This window comes from Adiantum capillus-veneris, chromosome 4, assembly GCF_014529385.1.
Source record: "Adiantum capillus-veneris isolate H3 chromosome 4, ASM1452938v2, whole genome shotgun sequence".
NCBI lineage: Eukaryota > Viridiplantae > Streptophyta > Polypodiopsida > Polypodiales > Pteridaceae > Adiantum > Adiantum capillus-veneris.
Window position 1 is genome coordinate 165,619,030 of NC_140934.1, and position 23,438 is coordinate 165,642,467.

A 23,438-nucleotide genomic window follows, 5' to 3' on the forward strand; every position below is an offset into this window, starting at 1 on the left:
TAAAGATTGGAGAGGCATTCCAAAAGCTATAAGAAACAATATGATTAGATTGAGGAAAAGTTTACAAAAGAGCACCATTAGTCCTGATAGAGATGCATAAGAAAAATGCACACTAACTAGGGAAACTAGCATTGTGAGGGATTGACCATTATCCCGGTATAGTGCGAGGAATTTCTATAGAGTACAGTTCGTCTTGAAAACGACGAAAGGCTTCTTTAAACTTGGCCCTAGTCATATTTAGGCATGTTCCTATGAGGCCTTTAAGATTCTCTTTGGGAAATTTTCCATGTACGTAACTTCTTCAAACTTTTCCAAGATAATTTGTGACTCTCCAAAGGGGCATGCTCTCACACACAAAACCCTTGAGCCAAAATAATCAATAAAACCAATTTAGAACAGAGCCCCTCTTCTGAAGAACTTTACTAAACTAAACTAAATATAGATACTTTGTTTAGCCTTTGTGCCATAGAAAAGAACCTCTAGGGCCTATTCTAAAGATATATTGTTAATTTACCTTGATGTAGCTACTTGGTGTAACTTTGTGCGCTCCTTGCCGCACTGTCGAAGCAAGGGACTTGCCAATACACCGTGTGCAAGCCACAAACGGCTCCAAGCACACAACAAGCCTAAACTAGCAAGCTCAAGAGAGCAAAGGGTGTGTCACTCACCGCTCTACGCTCGCCTTCGTGGTGGATTCCTCGCCACGATGAAGAAGAAGCTGCAGTCGTGCCGCGCTCAACCGCTTCGCCGCCGTCGTGCCTTCGTAATGCTCGATCGCACACACACTCTCCCTCTCTCTCTCTCTCTCTCTCACACACACACACACACAAGGAGGTGAAGAAGAAGAAGATGGAGATGGAGCAAGAGCACTCTTCTATTGCACAAATGAGAGAATGAGTAAAAATTAGGTTTAGTTGGCTTTTATATGAGTTCACCCCATTCACACTTGGGCGCCCATGCTTAGCCAACTAATCCCTTGAATGTCCCAGTTAGAGTGCGCCTCTCATCGGCGATCACTTTTACCCTTTTCCTATTGGTCCAACAAGCCCGGTACCTGACTCTACCAAATACATAATACGCGTCCATCGTAGGTGATGGGGTGTCCGTGAGCCGCGAGGGTTAACATGCCCCCCTTCCTGATGTAGATTCCGTCCTCGGAAGCTATTGAGTTTAAGCTGGTTCGTCGAGGTGGAAGAGCATTTGAGATGAATGTCCTTAGCCTTCTTCAGTCACTGCAAAATCAAACAACACTGGCAAAGTAATTGCATTCTCTTAAAAAGCATATGCAGTTTTAGGTAGACAAATTGATTGGTAAAAGAATTTTAAACAATTTGTCAGCAATGAACATTAAATTTCAATGTAATCAAATGCATAAACAGATGTAAAGGTAAAAAATTAAACAAGTCTGGGGTCGCTAATTTGACGGTCGAAAAGCACTAGAGATCGAATATTAATACCATGGGTAAGCTTCTTAATTTTTTGTGGTCAATTAAGTTGTTTAATCGCGAGAGCCAAGTATTCATGTTCGAGGGCTGACTAGAGGCTATATCTAGAAGACTTTGTAGTTAAGCTACCATAAAAGGAATTTCTCATGAAATCATTGCCTGACTGATTACTTTTTCTGTGACCCCCCAAAGTCTTTTCACATTGATTCAATTATGATGTGGGTGCTTATTTTGTATGCCTTGGGTTTTTTGCTTTTCAAGGAAAAGCGCCCACACTGGGAACCTCTAGGGCTCTAGTACCATAGGCGATACATGTGAGTGAAGTACCAATTTAAGCAGGGATTTCTCTTCCAGCTTAAAATTTTACATTGTGGCACTTTAATTTTTTGTTTGTTCATTTTCAACATTTAAATTTTGTAACTTTGGGGGGTCATATAACACTGTTACCCTCCCCAGGCTCATCACATTAGTAAACTCCCTTTATAATACTTAAGCTAAAGGTCACTAGGGTTAAGCCCACTAGAAAGCCCTAGTACATTTCATACAATGCTGCCTAAATCGGATTAAGAACCTAAGTAACCATTGATTATTAGGAAGGCATTCCCCATGGTATTAAGAGAAGATTTCTAATACCTAGCTTGGTCAAACTAGCTTAGTCGGACTGCTTGATTTTTAAACCTAGACAAGTGATTATGACAAAACATTACATTGAATTAAATGTTTGATACTAAGAAAATGCGCTGAATATTATGCTATCAATCACAATCAAAGAAGACAAACATGGATGCAAAAAGATAAGGGGCAATGATAATGGACAAGGAACACCTGTTTGTGTTGATGGTCGCGCTTGATCTGAAGTGTGAACGAGAGAAAGGTTCCATGAAGGTCCAAATCCTATCAATAGCAACACGCTCCTGTACACAGTAGGAAACAAAAGGAATACCTCTAGGAGGCACATCAGTGGGAAAAGAGAACTTTGCTAATCACTCAACTCTAAAACAGAAACACTCCTATCGTACTAATCTTACCTACCCTCCATCACTCAAGTGATGAGGATCAAAGGTGTTTTATGGCATAGGTTTCTGTTTCACTGTACCAGATGTGACATGTGTAGGTCTGAGTCAATGTTTTGACTTTTATTGTGCATACTCGTTTGCTAATTGCTCTTGCTCTTTATTTTTTGTTTTGTTTTGTTTTTTTTTTGAGAGTATAAAGATTTATATGTACATTCCCTAAGATTGGAGATTAAGAGGTCAGGGAGAAAGGTTGAGAGGGAAGCAAGTGAATAATGGATGTCCACAAACACTCCCCCCTTCCTTGGGTAGATCATACCGTTTGAAATGAGCTTGTCACCCTTTGAAACCAATTGTTCCAGTTGGTAATAGGTGAGGATTTTTGCCAGTAGTTTTCTATTACCCTAGGTGCCTCGTCAAGTTTCAAGGGTGGTAAGGTACTCTCCCAGGATCGAACTTGAAGTGGTTCATCAGGTGATTCTTGAACACTGGGAGGTGTGGATTCTTTTGTAGCTTCATGGAGGTCCACTACTATAGATGGAGGCTGTGTAGAAGCTTTTACCTCTATGGATGTATTACATGATGAGCTAGAATCTTCATGGGACTCCCCCCTTCCTGAGCTAGGTGGAACAAATCGTTCTTTCTTTGGTACCTAAACTAGCTCGGGAGCGGGTGTGTAGCATTCTGTGATTTTTTTCTTTCCACGATCATTGATTCGTTTTGGAGCTACGGGATTGGGCTCACATGGGTCAAGTGATAGGTAAGAGCACAATCTACGTTTTGGCACCCAGATTTGATCATTTCCTTGATAGTAGCCTTGGGCTTCCAATAGTCGTTTAGGGATCCATCGCAACATTTTCTTACTTTTCTTGGAGCGAGTGGTACGTTTCTTACAAGGCTTCTGTTTTTTAGCACTAGCTATGGTCACTAAAGAAGCTTTAGGGACCCACTTGTATGTTTTCTTCGCTACATTAGGATGAGTCTTGTCGGAAGCGATATGCATTGCTTGTAGCATATTTAAGGGTATAGGCATTTCATCCCCCTCAGGTGTTACCCAGGTCGTCCCCCTATTTCCCCAAGTGTCTATGGTTGATGCTAGGTGGACCCAGTCTACGTTGTCTGATTCCGTCATACCCGGTAACACATCCATGTAAGGAGAATCTTGGCCAATGTCTGTATCCTTCTTACAGGTGTAACAATATTGTAGTGGGGCCGAGTGAACTGTGGTGTCAGAGCGATGATCAATAATGGTTTTACTCCCTAAGGGGTGTACCTTACCAGTCACCAAATCCACTCTAAGGACAGAGTCTTGGAATTGCAAATAGACATGATTTTTAGACCAATCATGAACCATTTGTGCTTCCCTCATGAATGGTCGTCCTAAAATCATTTCATATGACATAAGGTGTTTAGAGAAATCCATTACAATGAACGTATGTCGTACCTTGTGTCCTAGAACTTTGATCTTAAGATCCTTGAGCATCCCCATAGGTTTGGCTATGGTACCATTTGCCATCTTTACCACAATGTTAGTAACACTGAGGCGGGGTTTTCCCATGGATTCCCAACAATCTTTTGTAACGATGCTAACTCCCGCACCACCGTCAAGAATTCCCTTTATAGTTAATCCCTTGGTAGTGATGGGTAGGGTCGCATTAGACTCGTCGCCTTCAAAATACTGCCCTAATTCGTTAATGGGTACCTCGATCACAGACTCGTGTCCATCTAAGTCAAGTGATTGCACATGATTTTCCTCATCAATCATAATCGAGTCAGGCCTATTTGGTTGCGCAAACTGCGGTAATCCTGTTCGTAGCTCTCCGTTAAGGAATGCTCGAAGTGCAAGGAATAACTCAGGATCTCCATACAGCTTTGCTATGATCGTGGTTCGGACCTCAGAAGACATGAAGTCCACTAGTTTGGCAACATTCATTGGCGTTTTGCAGGGTGTAGGTCCTTGACTAGGAACTGGTGAGGATGGAATCTCATATTCCTCAATGGGATCAGGTATTCCTTCGTTAAACATCCTTTCCAACAAGAAAGGTGTATGCTCACTTTCTGATGTCCCGTCCTCACTCCCTTCTTAGATGATACTAGATATGGCTAACGGTCTATGGTTCATGTGGGGTGGATGAACTTGCGTGGGAAACACTGTGTCATGAATTTTGACCTGCATGGGTTCTGGTTCTAGTTTCCTTTGAGTCTCCTCCACTAAACCTCTTAGATGTTTCACCTGCTCAATCTCGTCTACTGGGTTTGGGTACGTCCCAATCTTCTTTTTACTATTCTTCCCTTTTTGCCCCTGCGGTTTATCTTGGGGGTCTTCGATTGGATTTGGAAACACTTGTGGTGTTTTCAGAGGCTCTTTATGATTTTCTCTTATTCGGTTTTCATTTGGTTCCATGTTACGGTTTTCTTTGTCGGTCTTTCTCTTTGTGGTATTGGTTCTAGTCTCCATTGTCTCGACTGAATCTGAATCATCCTCGAGGTCATTCATATACACGAGGTCATCTCCTGTTCCTATGTTTGTTTTGGAACTTGGCTTTGAATTTTCCGTATTCTGCGACTTCTTCCTTCGTGTCTTCTTTTTCTTTGCTTGGATAACTGACGCGGTATCTCTCTCTTCGAGGATATGGCCTGGCCCTTGAAGCATGGACCGTGTAATCGCATAAGCGGGTGCGACGGGTGGTATTGGCGATGTCACACTAGGAATTTCGACCAAATTCAGGGGTGTTATTTTAGGCGCATTTGGGTTATAGGGGCATTGGGCAATCAAGTGATCTATGCCACAACGATTACATGTGAGTATTGGCATTGCAGACGTGCTCCCTTGATTCATTTGCATCTGTGCAGCATTCTTTTGCAGCCTAATAGGGCACTCCGCTGCTCGATGTGGTCCACCACACTCGTAGCATTGAAGAGGTGGACTCCTAGCCTGGGTGTTGATATTTTGACCTCTGGATGCGAGAGCAGCAGCTTGATAAACCGGCTTGACTTGCCCCCAACAATCTTCCATGTAGTATATAGGACACTCTTCCAATGTATCAAGTCCCTAGGCAATACTAGTGTCTATTTCCTCCTCACAGCCATCTGGATAAGCATTTGATGGCTCGCAACCCACTTGGTTCATAGGGGCGACTCTTGGATGCGGGGGCTGCGGTCCTAGCACAGGAGGTGGTAACGGTGTAGCTTGTACAACATTTTGAGATCTAGGGACCATGTGTTGCGGTAGTTGCTCAACAGGTGGAGCAGGCATCAATACAGGAGCTCGAGGTGCATCCGTCCAGGCTACAGGTGGTCTATTTTCCATCATACGTTTGATCATTAAACAATCCTTAGCTTGGTGACCATACCTACCACATGCGTTGCAAGTTCCATTAAATTTTACTCTAAACGTAGGGCACTCACTAGTGCTATGTGGACCTAAGCAAATGGAACACCATTGTTGCTCCCTTCTTGGATACATGTGACTATTTTGAGGGGGTCGATTATCCTTAAGAGACTCTTGGATTGCCTTGGTGAGGTCTGTCAAGAATGTCTCAAATACCTTTGGCTCATTGGCAATGGGCTTTGCAGTCATGGGTTCATACTCAATGGCTTGTGAGCTAGTGGATCTCGTGTCAGTAGACACCCTCATGCCTGCTATCATCAAGTTGTCCTCTAATTGGATTGCATTGGCAGTGACATCTTCCCAGGTTGTGATACCTCTAATCACTAGTCCATTATAAATTCCTTCATTCCTCAACCCTCGAATGAATCGATCAAGCAGTTGGTTATTGTTGAAGCGCTCATTTACAGGGCAGCGAGAGTTTAAGTGCTTTAGACGACTAATGAAGTCCCTTACTGACTCTCCTTCCTTACGTTCGGCCTTCTGTAGCTGAGATGCTACACCCCAAAGCACACCTTCTCGTATGTACTCCTTTAGAAACAACCTTCGAAGGGTAGGGTAGATTGTTTTCTCGTCCACCCTTAGGGTCCTATACCAATCTCCAGCCTTCCCACTTAATGTCAAGCTTAAGGCATTGCACTTATGTAATTCGTTGCGTTCCCCTAAGGAATCACATACTTGTTCAAACACTTCAATGTGTTTCCTAGCATCTTCGTCCCCATTGAATTTTTGCGTGAGTTTGGCAATTTGTACTGCCTTACTTCTAGGCTCTCTATCAGATGCGTGACGCATATTTTCCGCGATAAATCGACCTATGGTTTGAGCAAACGCTGCCAAGTCACCTATGTGAGGAGGCAGGGCCGGTGGAGGTACTCTTGGAATCATATGTGGGAGAGGGACGGGTGCCGGTCTTGGCATATGTGTGGATGATGCAGGATATGGAACATAACCGGGCATAGGTCCACTTGGATAAGGGCTAGGGAGCGGCACTCGAGGAGCATAAGCAAGTGGTACAATTGGAGGTGTGGGGACCATGTGTGCATAAGGGGCTAGAGGCACATATGGTCGAGGCCCCATATTAGGTACTACGACACTAGGTAGTGGCACTGCGCTAACCGTAGATGTCATCGGTACATTCTCTGTCAGGCTTATCCCTGGAGTGAGCACTGTGTTTTCCTTAATAGAGGGTTGAGCCAAGTTAGGGAAGCTAAAGTTGTCGCTCGGAGGCTCAGATTGCATAGAGACCCCAGGTGAAATGACGTAAGATGGGTCCATGGGGCTCATTAGAGGAGTCTCCATTTGTGATAGAGTAGGCTGTTGAGCCTTGCTCGTATCCAGAAATCTCATGGGGCCAGTTGAGAGTATATTTACCCCTCGGTTTTGCCTTTTTGATTGAATAACGCCATGGATAACATTACAGATCATTTTTTGTTGATCTTCGATGCTCGTGGCACTAGAGGTGGATTGTACAATCTCTATCCATCCTACATGGTAGGCGTGGCCAGAGTGTAGATCCGTCAACACCTCAATGTGGAGGTCGTATGTCCAATGATCATTAATGAACAATCCTTCTAGAGTCGACGTGTTAACGGTTTCTCGTGAGGTAGAAGCAATGTTGCTCCCCGTGGTTTTACTTGTCACCAACGGTACTCTAGAGGGAACTTCTGAAGGAGGCAGCTCAACAGGGCCTTCTTGGTAAGAAGTTGGTAGGATATCCACATGGACACTCTTTGGGGGTGTGGGGTCCACGTGCGATGTGAAAGGAGAGTCCACTTCCCCACCCCCTTCGTGTGCTTCATTTGCATCAGGTTCCGAGCGAGTAGCTCTACCTAATGTTTCCATGAAACAGCTAAACATACTAGTACTAGGCTGTGGAGCTTCGGGAGGTGCATGGCCTTCTCTCTCAGTGTTTTGGGTAGGATATGCTTCCATGATTTCTGAGTCGGAGGAGGAATCACTAGCGGCTATTTTAGGGTCTTGGGTGGTGCTACCTTGTGTCCCCGCTGAGGGTCTAGAGCTTATCGTGGATGGGTAATGGGTGTCCGTATGAACAGAGGCACCCTCAATATGCTCGTGTTCTAGCACCCGCCCAGAGCGTAAGTGCATGTACTTTTGATACCCTAAGGTGTCAAAAAGCTGCTCTAGGAGGCCTTGTGACTAGTTTTTAGCGTGTTTTTTGTTTGTTTTTTTGCTAGATTTTTTAGAGCGTGTCGTGGAATGGGCCGTGTGATAGCTCGAAACGAGCGTATCGGTCAGAGGGTCGTGCCGTGCTTTACAGCCCTCCGTTTGGTCACTCTATGCCCTCGGAATCCCTAAAACTGTCAATTTCCAGTAGGGAACTAGGCCCAAACTAGAAAGTCTAAGGGTGCAAGTGGGAAGAGAAAGGAGGAGAGTGGAGGACTTGTCCCACATGCTCTCATTCTCTCTTGAGGGAGTAGGGTATATATATAAGAGTGAGTCTAGTATATATCATAAGATTGAGGACTGGGCTTGGGCTTGGGCTTGGGCTTGGGCAAATGATCCCGATCCCGGTCTATCTTTTATACAAACCAACCCGTCCGTTTTAAGAGTCACGTTTTTTATTTTTGAAAAATTTCACCGCCCGCTCACTCGCGTTTTTATTTTTGTTTATTTTTTTTAAAAATAATGCAGAAATGCAGAAAACGCAGAAATTGAAAAAACGCAAGAAATGCAGAAAATTGAAAACACACAGAAATTGCAGAAATTGAAAAAATGCAAGAAATGCAGAAAATTGAAAAAGCACAGAAATTGCAGAAAATTGGAACTTGACAGAAAATTAAACGCAGAAACTGCAGAAATTGAAACTTGACAGAACCAGAAAATGCAGAAAATGCAAAAACGCAAGAAATGCTAACTGTGCAGTGCAAACCAGAAAACGTAGAAAACGCAAAAAACAGAAATCTCCACACAACTACACACACTCATTCCCTGCCTTTCCTATGATAGAAATTACACCACAAAAAAGCGTAAAGTGCTAACCGAGCTTAGTGTCGGGCATATCCCCGGCAGCAGCGCCAAAAATGTGCGCTCCTTGCCGCACTGTCGAAGCAAGGGACTTGCCAATACACCGTGTGCGAGCCACAAACGGCTCCAAGCACACAACAAGCCTAAACTAGCAAGCTCAAGAGAGCAAAGGGTGTGTCACTCACCGCTCTACGCTCGCCTTCGTGGTGGATTCCTCGCCGCGATGAAGAAGAAGCTGCAGTCGTGCCGCGCTCAACCGCTTTGCCGCCGTCGTGCCTTCGTAATGCTCGATCGCACACACACTCTCCCTCTCTCTCTCTCTCTCACACACACACACACACACAAGGAGGTGAAGAAGAAGAAGATGGAGATGGAGCAAGAGCACTCTTCTATTGCACAAATGAGAGAATGAGTAAAAATTAGGTTTAGTTGGCTTTTATATGAGTTCACCCCATTCACACTTGGGCGCCCATGCTTAGCCAACTAATCCCTTGAATGTCCCAGTTAGAGTGCGCCTCTCATCGGCGATCACTCTTACCCTTTTCCTATTGGTCCGACAAGCCCGGTACCTGACTCTACCAAATACATAATACGCGTCCATCGTAGGTGATGGGGTGTCCATGAGCCGTGAGGGTTAACAAACTTCTATGCACAAGCCATAATAACCTCCTCCCAAAATTCAAAGTTAGGTGCAAACTCAGGGCGGTCACTTTTCAGAACGTGTATCATATCATGTGAGTTAACCATAGAGGATTCTTAACGCTCCAAAATGCACACTTTTATGTATACATTGGAGGGGGAATGGGTTTTTTTAAATTAGGCACACAATGTAAATATAACATACTTATGGGAGTATTATTAATGATCCCTTGAATGCACGTGATATAGGGAGCTTTTGATGAGTAACCGCCCCAAGGGTGCAAACCAAAAACAGAAGGTAGATGGGTCCAATCTAGTTTTGGAGAAAAGTGTGTCTTAGCTTAGCCTAGCCGGTCAGAAATTCAAGTTAACCGGTTGCGAGGAGAGCAAAAATGGACAAACTCCAGTTGAAGTTTACAACATGATAGTGTAAAGATAGATAAAAATAGAGTTAATTTTTGCTTAAAAATTGGCCCAAAGGGACTTGTATGCCCAGGATAAAGGTTTTTCCTTAACATTGGTCCAATCTCTTGAGGCATTTTTGCAACTTTAATAACCTTGGACAACTCAAGACCCTTTTCTGAAACATGTAGGAAACAATGACCACCGTGGCTATGCTTGAGACCCTTTTCTCTTGACACGAATGGTTTCCTCCTCATATGCACCATCATATTCATCCTCCTCCTTTGCTATTTCTTTTTTGCTCAACCCAATTTCAGTCATTGAGGTAATTTTCATAGAATTATCTGTTTTGGAGGCCATTAATGATAGATCTACTAATTTTGTATACAGGTGTCTTCATCCCTCGAAGATTGCAAGAAGTCATGTCCAATGAGCCTATGCACCGCCCATACTCCAAATAGATGCATGTGCCTTGAACTTGGATCCACAGGTGTTTGCAATAACTTGAACTCCAACACATGGGTCCAAATCATTTTTAGGGAGCTCCTTTTCCCCCTCTCTGCCTCTCACAAGCCTCTCTCTGGCTGAAGTAAGTTTGGCAACGGTCACCCAATTCTTTGTTCTTGCACACTAAGTAATATCGCTTCTTGTGTTTACACGAGCTTCTTCTTTGTCTCCAAGCTTTGTGAGTGCCTTCATGCAACCCTAATTCTAGCAAGAGATTCTTGAGCTTTGACTTAGATGCATTCAACAAAAAATACTAATGTTCTCATTTAGAAGTTAACTTGAAAGTCATCATCAAATACATGTATCTTAAACCAAAGAGTATGCACCATCGCTTTTGTATGTAGATACTTTCCACAAGCACATCAAGGAAACAACACAACATATACAAAACACTATGGATGTGCGCACCAATCCATTGTTGTTGGCCAAATTATGGATAAGATGTGTTCCAAAAGTTCATTGTCTAGGAAAATTTGGATGTGGTGTGTTCTCGGTTCATGAATGGGGATTCTTGAGTGTAGTGTGTTCTATAATTCAATTTTCTACAAGGAAAATGCTCAAGATGGCATTCTTCTTAGGTAAAAAGTTGGTATTAGCATAACTAAGGTGTATTAAGAGAGTGATTAGCTGCTGGGGTGTCCATGGTAGCTTATCCATCGACTTGGTCTTCCTACATATGCCCACTATGAACTTCAAAGAGGGTGTTAAAGTTAAACTATGTTAAGTGAATGGTCAAATCTGATCCTAATATTTATTTTGGCTTTAGGCATTTATTTTACTTATTTGTCAAAGTTTTCGGATAGGGAAATTTGATGAGGGGGGTACTTACAGACCCCAGCCTAGTATATAAGCAACATTCGACCCCCATTGTATAATCACTTATTCAATGCCCAATTGGTTGGTTCAATAGTCTCTCTCTCTCTCTCTCTCTCTCTCTCTGTGGGATTCTCCCCATTGCTCTATGCTCTCACATTGTTTACTTTGGCAACTTCCATGCAATGTACTCTCTTTTTTATTGTTGCAAAAAACCAGGTGTGAATCTTCTCATAGTACGCATGTGATTGATATGTATCACCTTTTTGAGGAGCGAGTATATGCATGGATAGGAATATGTGGTGATCGATTGCCTCTATGGTCTAGACACAAAAACCCAACGTTGAAACCTGATAACAACAAGACCTCAACTTAGCTAAAAACAATAGAGAGAACTTGATATGACACTGAGTGGAGCTTTATTGTTATATGCACAAATATCCCAAATATGGGTGGGATTAAAACAATTGTTTGGGTCGACACAAGCATATGAGGCCAGATTTTGATTGCTTGGAACCACTTGGGGATGAAAGGATAGCTTTAGTTGAACAACCAAATGTTTTGGGATCATTTTTTACCATTATCTTCCTTTAGGAGGATCAATCTTGAGCAGATAGATATATACTGCTATTGGTTACCTCTTGAGTTGCAAAGGTAATGCCTAAAGAAAAAGCCTTTAGCATACATGGGATGATGGTGCATGCACATGCTGTTATGCATCGCTCACTAGAAGATTGATATTTCAAGATGATTAGTCAACTGAAATGTTACAAAACAAGCAAAAGAAGAAAGGTCTTGTCAAGAGCCGAATCGACCACATCTGTTTAAGTAAGGGAAGTGTTTCACTTACGAGAAAAAGGATACATTTCTACACAGTGTTCTTCCAAGAGTAAGACAAGGCATGCGTGGACTAAGTGTTTGAAAAGACACGGTTTTATGGATTTGCAAAATCTCTTTTTGACTCTATTTTTCAGTAATGAAAAGACAAGCTTTTGAATGATTGAAACTTCTGGTTTGTACAAGTGGCATAGTTACATGGTTTGCAAGCACTTTTTGACCAAGGTAAATATAAGAATTGAATAAAGGAAAAACTGCTGATGAAAGAAATAAGTGTGATGAAAGATGACTATTGAAATTGAGCTACTTGATTTGATAGGTTCAAAGATAGATATTCTAGTCTTTTTTTTATTGGGGAGCTGTAGGGTTGTGGAAAGTTTGGATTGGAGGGGGGATGCCTTGGCAGATAGTCATTGGTGGAAGAGATCTTTTCTTTAATACCTTAAGAGTAGAGGAGCTTCTTTTAGTAGACCTCAGATCTTGCATTTAGTCGTTAGAGTCCAGTGTAATGATTGCTTCATAAGGAGAGCCACTCCACTCTCTATAACAAATCAAGAGGATTTAAAATGAAAGTCTAGGTACTAATGTTGGTAGCTTTTATGATGCTTTTTCCCTTTTAAACTAGCTTAGCACGAATCTCTTTTACCACATAAAGCCTTATTATATTCGTGTTTGGATTTGGGTTGATGGGACACTTATTCGTGGTTTTGGGTGGATGGTATTATGACTTGACTTCTATGATAAGAATGGGTTTAGCATTTTGTCTCGAGAGAACTCATGAGCATGTGGTTTTAGTTCACCAAAGTGTTAAGTATGGAGCCTGATTTACCCTTGTAATTTTCTGTGGTAAAAGCGCACATTTGTAAGGCCCCCATTATGAAGAGAAGCCATCGTGTGTGAAAGAAAATCACTCACTGGAAACCAAAATTTTCACGGACAAGAATCAGGGGCAACTTTAAAGGCCTCGGGGGTGGAGGCCCCCGATACTTTTTTTTTCGCCGAAATATTCTTTTTCGCCGGAATATTATGGCCGGACGGCGGTCGGAAAGTGGTCGGAAAACAACCGGTCGGTTGGTTGGTGGTCGGAAGTCAATGGCCGGTGGCCGAATTCAAAAGCGGACTTGTCTTCTCAAGGGCGGCCACACATGGGCGGATTGGAGGGTCCGATTTGGACTTATTCGCACAAGGGCGGCTACACATGGCTGTCTCTCATAAGAGAGGGCAGCCCTTTTGACCTATAAAAGGAGGCCATTTCTACACACATTTCATAGTGTGAAGTTGATGCAACAAGGTGAGTGTGAGGTGGTGAGAGTGAAGCAAGGCGGGAGCTCCATTAAGGGTATAATCCCTTTGTAAACTACTTCTTGTTTTGAAGTACTAAAGCCATTGAGTGGCTGCTTTCCCGTGGACGTAGCCCACATTGGGTGAACCACGTATATCGTGTGTACTCTCTCTCTCTCTCTCTACTGTATAATCTCGTGTATATAAATCTGTCTCTCTCCATTAAGTAATCTACTCAATTATCTATTTAGCTACGTATTATTTCCTAACAACTGGTATCAGAGCAAGGTTTGCTCGTAGCTAAATTATCTCAAGGAAAGGATTCCTTGAATTGAGTGGGAGTTATGGCGGAGGAAGGGAAGCTCAAGATTGAGAAGTTTAACGACAAAAACTACCAACATTGGAAGATGCAGATTGAAGACTATCTCTACCAGAAGGACCTCTATTTGCCACTAGGCGGTCTTGCGAAGAAGCCCACAACAATGGCAGATGAAGCATGGATTGTCCTTGATCGAAAGGCACTGGGAAAAATCCGGTTAAGCTTGGCGTCAATGGTGGCCTTCAATGTTTCGGAGATGAAGACCACGGAGAACTTGATGAAATCACTTGACGACTTCTACGAGAAACCATCGACATCCAATCAGGTATTTCTTATGAAGCGCTTGTTCAATCTAAAGATGGCAGAGAATGGTTCAGTTGCAGAACACCTAAATGACTTTAACACAAACATAAGTCAACTTCGATCAGTGAAAATCAATTTCGATGACGAAGTGCGAGCTCTCCTTATACTATCATCTCTACCGGATAGTTGGGACAGCCTTGTGATGGCTGTAAGTAATTCTATCTCTGGCACAAATACTCTTAAGTTTGATGATGTTGTGGGTGTTCTCCTAAGCGAGGAAATGCGAAGGAGAAGCACAGGAGAATCATCAAGTGCTGCACTATCAGTGGAAACAAGAGGAAGGCTTAAGGAGAGGTTCAAAAACCAAAAGGGTCGTGATCGCTCAAGGCGGAGCAAGTCACGCACAAAGTCAGTTCTTGAATGTTGGAACTGCGGCAAGAAGGGCCACGTCAAGAAGGATTGCTGGTCCAAGAAGAAGAAGGAGATAGAGTCTCAAGACAGCAAGCCAACATCGGAGGCCAATGTGGTAGGTAAAGTAGAGCAAGATGCTCTAATTCTCTCATTAGACAATGTGTCTAATTCCTGGATAGTAGATTCCGGGGCTTCATTCCATGCGACACCACACAAGCAACATTTCCAAGACTACACCAAAGGTAATTTTGGGTATGTATACTTGGGAGATGATGAAGCTTGTGAGATTGTCGGCAAAGGTACATTTTCTGTTAAAACTGCTAACGGAAATGAATGGAAGCTTAAAGATGTTGGGCATGTTCCTTCTCTTCGCAAAAATTTGATCTCTACAGGACAATTGGACGATGAAGGTCACAACATTGCATTCGGAAACAAACAGTGGAAGATCTCAAAGGGATCTTTGGTGGTTGCCAAGGGTGAAAAAGTTGGTACACTTTACTTGTGTACTGTTAGCACGCAACCTTCAGCTTGTGCAGCAACTATAGAAGTTGACAGTGCGGTGTGGCACTACCGACTTGGGCATATGAGTGCCAAAGGAATGTAAATACTTCAAACAAAGAAGCTTCTACCAGGTTTGAAAGAAGTGGACTTAGAGTTCTGTGAAGATTGTGTTTATGGTAAACAAAAGAGGGTAAAATTTCAAAAATCAAGAAATGAAAGAAAAAATAAAAAACTTGAGTTGGTTCATTCTGATGTTTGGGGTCCTGCAAGTACACCATCACTTGGTGGCTCATTGTACTATGTAACATTCATAGACGATGCGACTAGAAAAACATGGGTTTATGTCATGAAGAATAAATCTGATGTATTTTCCATATTTCAAAGGTGGAAAGCCTTTGTGGAGAATGAAACAGGTACCAAGGTTAAATGCCTCAGATCCGACAATGGAGGCGAATATTGCAGCCAAGCTTTTGAAAGCTTTTATGCTAGCAATGGAATTCGGAGGCAAAGGACAACCCCAAGGACACCTCAACAAAATGGGATTTTGGAAAGGATGAACAGGACAATCATGGAACTAGCACGAAGCATGCGGCTACATGCAGGCCTACCGCTTGAGCTTTGGGCGGAAGCTGTAAGTACGTCTGTGTACTTAATCAATCGGTCACCCTCAACGGCATTGGATGGGGGAGTTCCAGAAGAAGCATGGACAGGTAAACCGGTGAATTATGCATTTCTCAAAGTGTTTGGGTGTGAGGCTTTCATGCACATAGATAGAAGCCTAAGATCAAAGTTAGATGCAAAGTCCAAAAAGTGTTTCTTCATTGGCTATGGAGAAGGAGACTTTGGGTATCGCCTATGGAATCCTGAAGATGGTAAAATCTTAAGGAGTAGGGATGTAATTTTTAACGAACAAAATATGTACAAAGATTACTTGGAAAGAAAACAAACAAAAGAAACAGGTGATGAGTACATGGAGCTTGAGGACGGTGAAGACTCAAGGACTGCAAACGGTGACAATGTGCAACAACGTCAACCAAATGAGGAGCCTCAACCTATTCCCCGACGATCTACAAGAGCAAGTAGACCTCCAGAAAGGTTTGTTCCTTACTTCAACCATCTCTTGATCTCAGATTCTGGAGAGCCGAAATCATATGAAGAAGCTATGCAACATGAATCTAAAGAAGAATGGACGAAGAGCATGCAAGTGGAGATGGACTCACTACATCGCAACCAAACATGGGAGTTGGTTGAGTTGCCTAAAGGTAAGCGGGCACTTCAAAACAAATGGGTGTACAAGCTAACGGAAGAAGAAGGTGGGAAGAAAAGGTGACTGCTACTCTGGAAAGAAGTAATGGAAGGGCTCTCCAAACAAGGAGTGATGTGAAGCTTCAAGCATCCCCAAAGGCAATGGCTGGGAGTCTACACAATCCTACAAATACACCGTATATATAGAGAATCGAAGCCCAGTTGAACACTACAAGCCAACTAAAAAACCACCATGAGTAAGAAGCCAATGGAAATAAGGAATCCTCCATGCCACGCTCACAGCCTACAACACAACCGAAAATGTAATAAACCTACATGTAACCACTCTCTCCGACGTTTGGGCATCTGAGACTTCTTATGCCCAAGTAATGTGCGACCTATCCTGACAAAGTACTCAAAAAAGGTGACTAGAGCATGTCCTTATACAACTGACGGCCACTACCACTCACCAAGGTCCCATTATAGTTGAGGCCCTCTCAAATCCAAAGCCCCCAAGAGGCACCTCTGCAGAGAGATGAGGATCAACGCATCGCTTTCTGGCACGATTATGTCTAGGGTGCTTGGTGACTCATGTTCCCTCTCTTTAGTCTTTTGTCAAGTTTCACCTACTATTTCTAGCCAATTACACAAACTCTAACCAATTGATTCAAGTCAAATCTAATGTCTACTATTGAAATTTATCTGTTGAGATACACACTTCTTCCTAATATACCTGGGTCGGTGAGTAAGGTCCTTGTAGATTGAAGCAAATTTATTGATAGTTGTATGGTGCTCACTGCTCTCATGTTTACAAGTCTAGGCTTGTGGTAAAAGGTTTTTCTCAAAAGAAAGGTATTGACTTCAATGAAATATTTTCTCCTGTTTTAAAAATGAACTCAATTAGGCTTGTCTTAAGCCTTGTGGCTGCTCATGATCTAAATCTCGAGCAAATGGATGTAAATACGACATTCCCTCACGGTGACTTAGAGGAGGAAATCTACATGCTTCAACCAAAGGGATATGAAGTAAAAGGTAAGGAGAAAATGGTTTGCAGATTAAAGAAGAGCTTGTATGGTTTAAAGCAAGCATCAAGACAATGGTACTTGAAGTTTGATCGATGGATGTTGGATCATGGATTCACAAGATGCAACTCGGATCACTGCGTCTACACGGAGAATTTGGGAGATGGGGAATTCATCATCCTAATGTTGTATGTTGATGACATGTTGATTGCAAGTGCTAACATGCAGGACATCAAAGACCTAAAAGAGGAGCTGTCCAAATCTTTTTCAATGAAAGATTTAGGTGCTGCAAAGAGGATACTTGGTATGAAAATATCAAGGGACAGGACGAAGAAGACAATAAAGCTATCTCAAGAAGATTACATCAAGAAGGTACTAGAAAGGTTTGCAATGCAAAATGCAAAACAAGTTTCTACACCTTTGGCTGGTCATTTTAAACTAACGAAAGATATGTGTCCAAAGACACAAGAGGAGATAGCCTATATGTCTAAAGTTCCATATGCTGCAGCGGTAGGTTCTCTAATGTATGCTATGGTCTGGACAAGGCCAGACATTGCACAGGCAGTGGGAGTTGTGAGTAGGTTCATGGACAACCCAGGTAAAGGGCATTGGAAAAAGCTGTGAAGTGGATACTTAGGTATCTAAAAGGGACAACAACAAATGCTTTGTATTTTGGAGGAACTGATATTTTTCTAGAAGGGTATGCTGATGCAGATATGGCAGGTGACAAAGATACTCGAAGGAGCACTACTGGCTATGTGTTCACGGTTGGAGGCACAGCAGTAAGCTGGGCTTCAAAGCTGCAGAAAGTGGTTTCACTTTCTACCACGGAAGCAGAGTGTGTAGCAATGACGGAGGCAAGCAAAGAAATTCTGTGGCTTCACAGATTCTTAGAAGAGCTTGGCTTCAAACAAGACAATCGTGTCTTGTACAGTGATAGCCAAAGAGCTATCCATCTTGCGAAGAACTCAGCCTTTCATTCAAGGACAAAGCACATTGAGGTGAGATATCACTTCATATGCACTCTTTTGGAAGAGGGACAGCTAAAGCTAGGAAAGGTGCATACAAGTGAAAATCCTGCAGACATGTTTACAAAGGTGGTCAACAAGGAGAAGTTGAGCTTTTGCTCATCTTCAATCGGCATTCAAGGATAAGAAGCCAGAATGGAAAGCAGTCATAGGTTTGGTTTGGAGATCAGTCTCCAAGTGGGAGATTGTTAAGTATGGAGCTTGATTTACACTTGTAATTTTCTGTGGTAAAAGCGCACATTTGTAAGGCCCCCATTATGAGGAGAAGCCATCGTGCGTGAAGGAAAATCACTCACCGGAAACCAAAATTTTCACGGACAAGAATCAGGGGCAACTTTAAAGGCCTCGGGGACGGAGGCCCTCGAGACTTTTTTTTTCGCCGGAATATTCTTTTTCACCGAAATACTATGGCCGGACGGTACCGGAAAGTGGTCGGAAAACAACCGATCGGTTGGCCGGTGGTCGGAAGTCAATGGCCGGTGGCCGAATTCAATGGCCGGTGGCCGAATTCAAAAGCGGACTTGTCTTCTCAAGGGCGGCCACACATGGGCGGATTGGAGGGTCCGATTTGGACTTATTCGCACAAGGGCGGCTACACATGGCTGTCTCTCATAAGAGAGGGCAGCCCTTTTGGCCTATAAAAGGAGGCCATTTCTACACACATTTCATAGTGTGAAGTTGATGCAACAAGGTGAGTGTGAGGTGGTGAGAGTGAAGCAAGGCGGGAGCTCCATTAAGGGTATAATCCTTTGTAAACTACTTCTTGTTTTGAAGTACTAAAGCCATTGAGTGGCTGCTTTCCCGTGGACGTAGCCCACATTGGGTGAACCACGTATATCGTGTGTACTCTCTCTCTCTCTCTACTCTATAATCTCGTGTATATAAATCTGTCTCTCTCCATTAAGTAATCTACTCAATTATCTATTTAGCTACGTCTTATTTCCTAACACAAAGATATGCGCATAGAGGTCATTGCCGCATGGATGAAATGACTAGATAGACAGATCTACTACATATCTAAAGTTCTTTTGAAAAGTCTATACATACAAAAGAGATGGTGCACACTCTTTGGTTTATGATACAGAGAGAGAGAGAGTTGATGAACCAACCAATCACAACAATGAATTAATTACTATACAATGGGGGACTAGGTGCACCTTTATCTCTACTTGGGGGTCTTACGTACCCCTCAATAGATTTCCCTACCTAGTATCTCGTCAAATAAGTGAAATAAGTACCTAAAGGATAATTAAATAATGGGATCACATTAGGCCATTCACTTGAGATGCATAAATGTAAAGCTTAAACTAGGCTCCTTAAAGTAGCACTAAAAGTTTCTCTAAATAAATCATAGAACTAATCTTAAACCAATAATAAGCTATCCCTAAATTAACCTTAAACAAAGCCTAAACTAGCCCTATAATAATTGCAAAGCTAATCATGAAATAAATTTAAAACCAACTCTAAATTGACCTTAAACTAGCACTAAAACAGCTCTACAATGTTCAAAAAACTAAGCTTATTTTCCCTTATGGATTCTTTGATAAGGAGAGGCAAATTTACAATTGATGTTTGTGGATGTTTCTAATACTAAATGTAATTATATTCTATTTTGTGTGTGCCTTTATGCATCCCGAATTCTAGCAAGCAATTCTTTAACTTTGACTTGGATCCATTCAACCAAAAAAACAAGTGTTCTCATTTAGAAGTTAACTTGCATGACATCATTAAATACCTCTCTCTCTCTCTCTCTCTCTCTCTCTCTCTATATATATATATATATATATATATATATATATATATATATATATATATATATATATAGATATATATGTACACACATAGATAGTGAGGCGTTCCGGGGCAAGCGACAAGAGAAGTGGCCTCTAGACACTTATCAAGGCTCCCGTGATGCTTATAGGATTTGAGGGTCTAACGCTAAACACAAATACACCCAAATACCACACACAAAATCTGGAAAATTTAGGGGTATCACCTGGTTTTTTTATATCATAAACTAGGATGTGAGCCAAGACACACACACACACACACACACACACACACACAGATGAGAGAGATACCAAGTCCTTTTAGCCACCGTCGTGAAACCCTGCAAGCATGCATACTCAAAGCTTCAAGAAAACTAATAAGTGATATGAGCACCTCAAACTAAAACAAAACAGCAATACATAGAGGCTAAACAAAATTGGCATTACAAAAAATTAGAATTTCAAGTCCCATTTGTCATCAACACAAAACACATACTCAAATCTAACCATCCCGTGCATTGTCTTAGGGGCAAGGGAGTCCTCTCCACCTTGCAACCCTCTTACAACGGCTTCCTCGAGGCTAGGGATACACACACAAAACGTCAACCAAACAACCAACAAACAATTGGACACTTGAAAGACTTACAATTGCATAGATTCCATGATGTTTAGCAAACATGAGATGGAAGAACACCATCAAGATGCGGAGCCCAAAACCATTTCTTCTTTGATGAGAACACCAAAATGAGAAGAAACCTCCAATTCCTCTCCTCTCTTCTCTTTGGCATACACTACCCAAAGCACTTTGCATTCATGGATTGAGAAAGCATTGGGAAAAGGTTATGACTATTTGCACTCACAAAGCGAGTATGACATAATGCAAGGCTTCTTGTACAAAACTTGTAGCCTCTCTCAAACTTCCTCTCACACTCTTCTTCTCTTGACTTTTGACTTCTTCTTCTCATGTCTTCAATTACAAAGAGAGACCCTCATTTTATAGGTTTTTGGAGGGATTAGAATTTGCATCATCACTTTCAACTACACATAGCAAAGCTTCTTTTACGAGGTAATTGATTTAGATGAAGCGATAGGTGGTAGGGCTAGAGTTTAGGGTAGTAGGTTAATAAGAATTAGAGTTAGAGTTAGTGTTAATGTTAGAATGGATTTATACAATGGACAACATAATGAGAAAATTACAAATGGTGAAATTGGTGAGACAAAAAATGTTAGTAGTAGCTAACACTTGCGACACCGATTATGCACAAAGTTGGGGACTTGCTATGGATGTGTACAATATTTTTTATTCACATTGTATAAGGTCTTAGGTTTATTGGGAGTTCCAAATTATATATGCTAGAGGGCTCAACTCAATCCCATAGTAGAAAGGCTTGTGGTGCATGCCTTTATAAGAAAGCCTTTTATGCAAAGAGGCTTCATTCTGGAGGATCCATTGAGTACTTCACTCTTGTGTGTTCACTTTATGGATGGCTTAGCTTTGAGCTTGATGCCCATGCTTAGAAGGCTAGTGCTAATCCTTTGTAATTAGAGAAGCATTTTTTAATTTAATCTCTACTTTATTCATTAGTCTTAATTCTTCTATATTCCATTATGTCATGAAGTAGCTTCACCTTCTCATTATTCTATATTTGAGTGTGTGGTGATGACTTCTTGCTTATTGACCACTCCTATCCTTCTATGAGTACTCAATTTGTGATATTTAACAACTCTAATAAGGTTGATTAAGTGGGTTCTTAATCTTGTGATTAGAGTATGTGCTCTATTGTTGTTTGCTCATGTGTGGATGGGTTTAATGAGACTCAAGCACCATTTACCCTTGTGTGTGCAACTTTTGATTAAGTACCTTGATTGGCATGTGGTGATTGGAGAGGCCAACACCAATGCAATTAATGTGTGCTTATCAAGAGTGTGTTTTGAGATTCTAGTTCATGGCAACGGACTTTGGTGGGCTTAATGTGTGTAGGTGATGCTTGATTGATGATTATGGTGTGATTAGAGTTAGTGATTCATGGCTGATCTCTATTGCATTGGAAGAGCATTCTCTTGAATCCTCTCATTCAATACATCCAATGATACTCATGCTTCCATGTCCTAGCCGGGTTGCCAATCCTAGGATTGATAATTTTATTGGTATTGGGTTGACTAGGTGATGCTGTGATGCCACCCAACATTTGGCGCCGTTGTGCCGGGGATTGATAACCTAAGCTAGGAGTAGAGGATGTTTAGAATAGAGTAATTTTCACTATTAATTTCATCGGTTTTTGAGTGTGTATAACTCAAATTAGTGTGATTTGATGATGTATGTGCAAGTAATTGAAGCTAATTTTTGAGTTATGAATATCCCAAACCCCCAATTCCATCCCAAATTTCACTAACTTCTCACTAACCATGACTAATATTGCTTCATTTCCATGCTAATTGTACTAATTCCATGCTAATTCTTACTAATTTTTGACTAACTTCACTAACGTAACTGCTAACATTGATATGTAATGTATGTTCAATTTCCTTATAAGAGGTGGAATCATCACTTTTATCGGGTTATTTGTGCTAATCCATGCTTAATTTGATGATTTGAATGTTTGATTTTTGGCCTACAATGGTCAATTTTTGGGCTAATTTGGAAGAGCTACACATGCATGGGCAAGGCGGAATCATCACGTGGAGCAAGAATTAGCTTGGATGCAATAAATTGTAAGTGCATTGGCCTACTCCATTCAATGTTTGTGTGATTAAATTGATTCCAATGTGTTGCTAATTTATGTGTGTAAATCAATTTGACATACTTTGAGAGCTTAATTTGATTGTTTTGGAATGAAATTGATGGTCAATTTTGACTAATGAATGATGTGTGTGTCAAAATTAAGGTTGATTTGCAACAAGAATTCATGTGTGTGTAATGCACCAAAGAGGAAAAAAACTGCCATAAAATTCAAGAGTGTATGTGTGTGCATGCATAGAAATTAAGAAATTAATGATTTATGCATGTGCAATCATGTAATTGATGTGAATGTTAGGCAATTCCAATATGGTTATGCCTTTTTGCCAAAAAAAAGGGCAAAATTTGAATGTGCGTGCCCAATTAAAGACCACTTGATTTTCATTGATGGTCAATTGGGGCACCCAAATGTTTTTTGACTGTCAAAATGTGCATGAAAAGTGTGTGCCTAAATTCATTGCCAATTGAGCCAAATTTAGACTTTTGTGCTTAATTTTTGAGTGTGTGCATTGCTTGTTTATGTCAAAATAGTGTTAATTTTTGAGAAATTGAGCATGCATACTTTCATTTATGCTTGATCGAGTGTGCAATTTTAGCATTGCAATGAGAAATTGATGGATTAGTTGCATAAAATTTTGGCCTAGATTTGGGAGTGTATGCCAATCAATGGCATGAGCAATCCAATGCGGCGTGAATGAATAATTACCAATTATGATGATAAATCGGCCTAATAGTTGATGTGTTATCACAAATTGGCCTTAAAGATTGAGATAATTCACTCAATTGAAGCTCA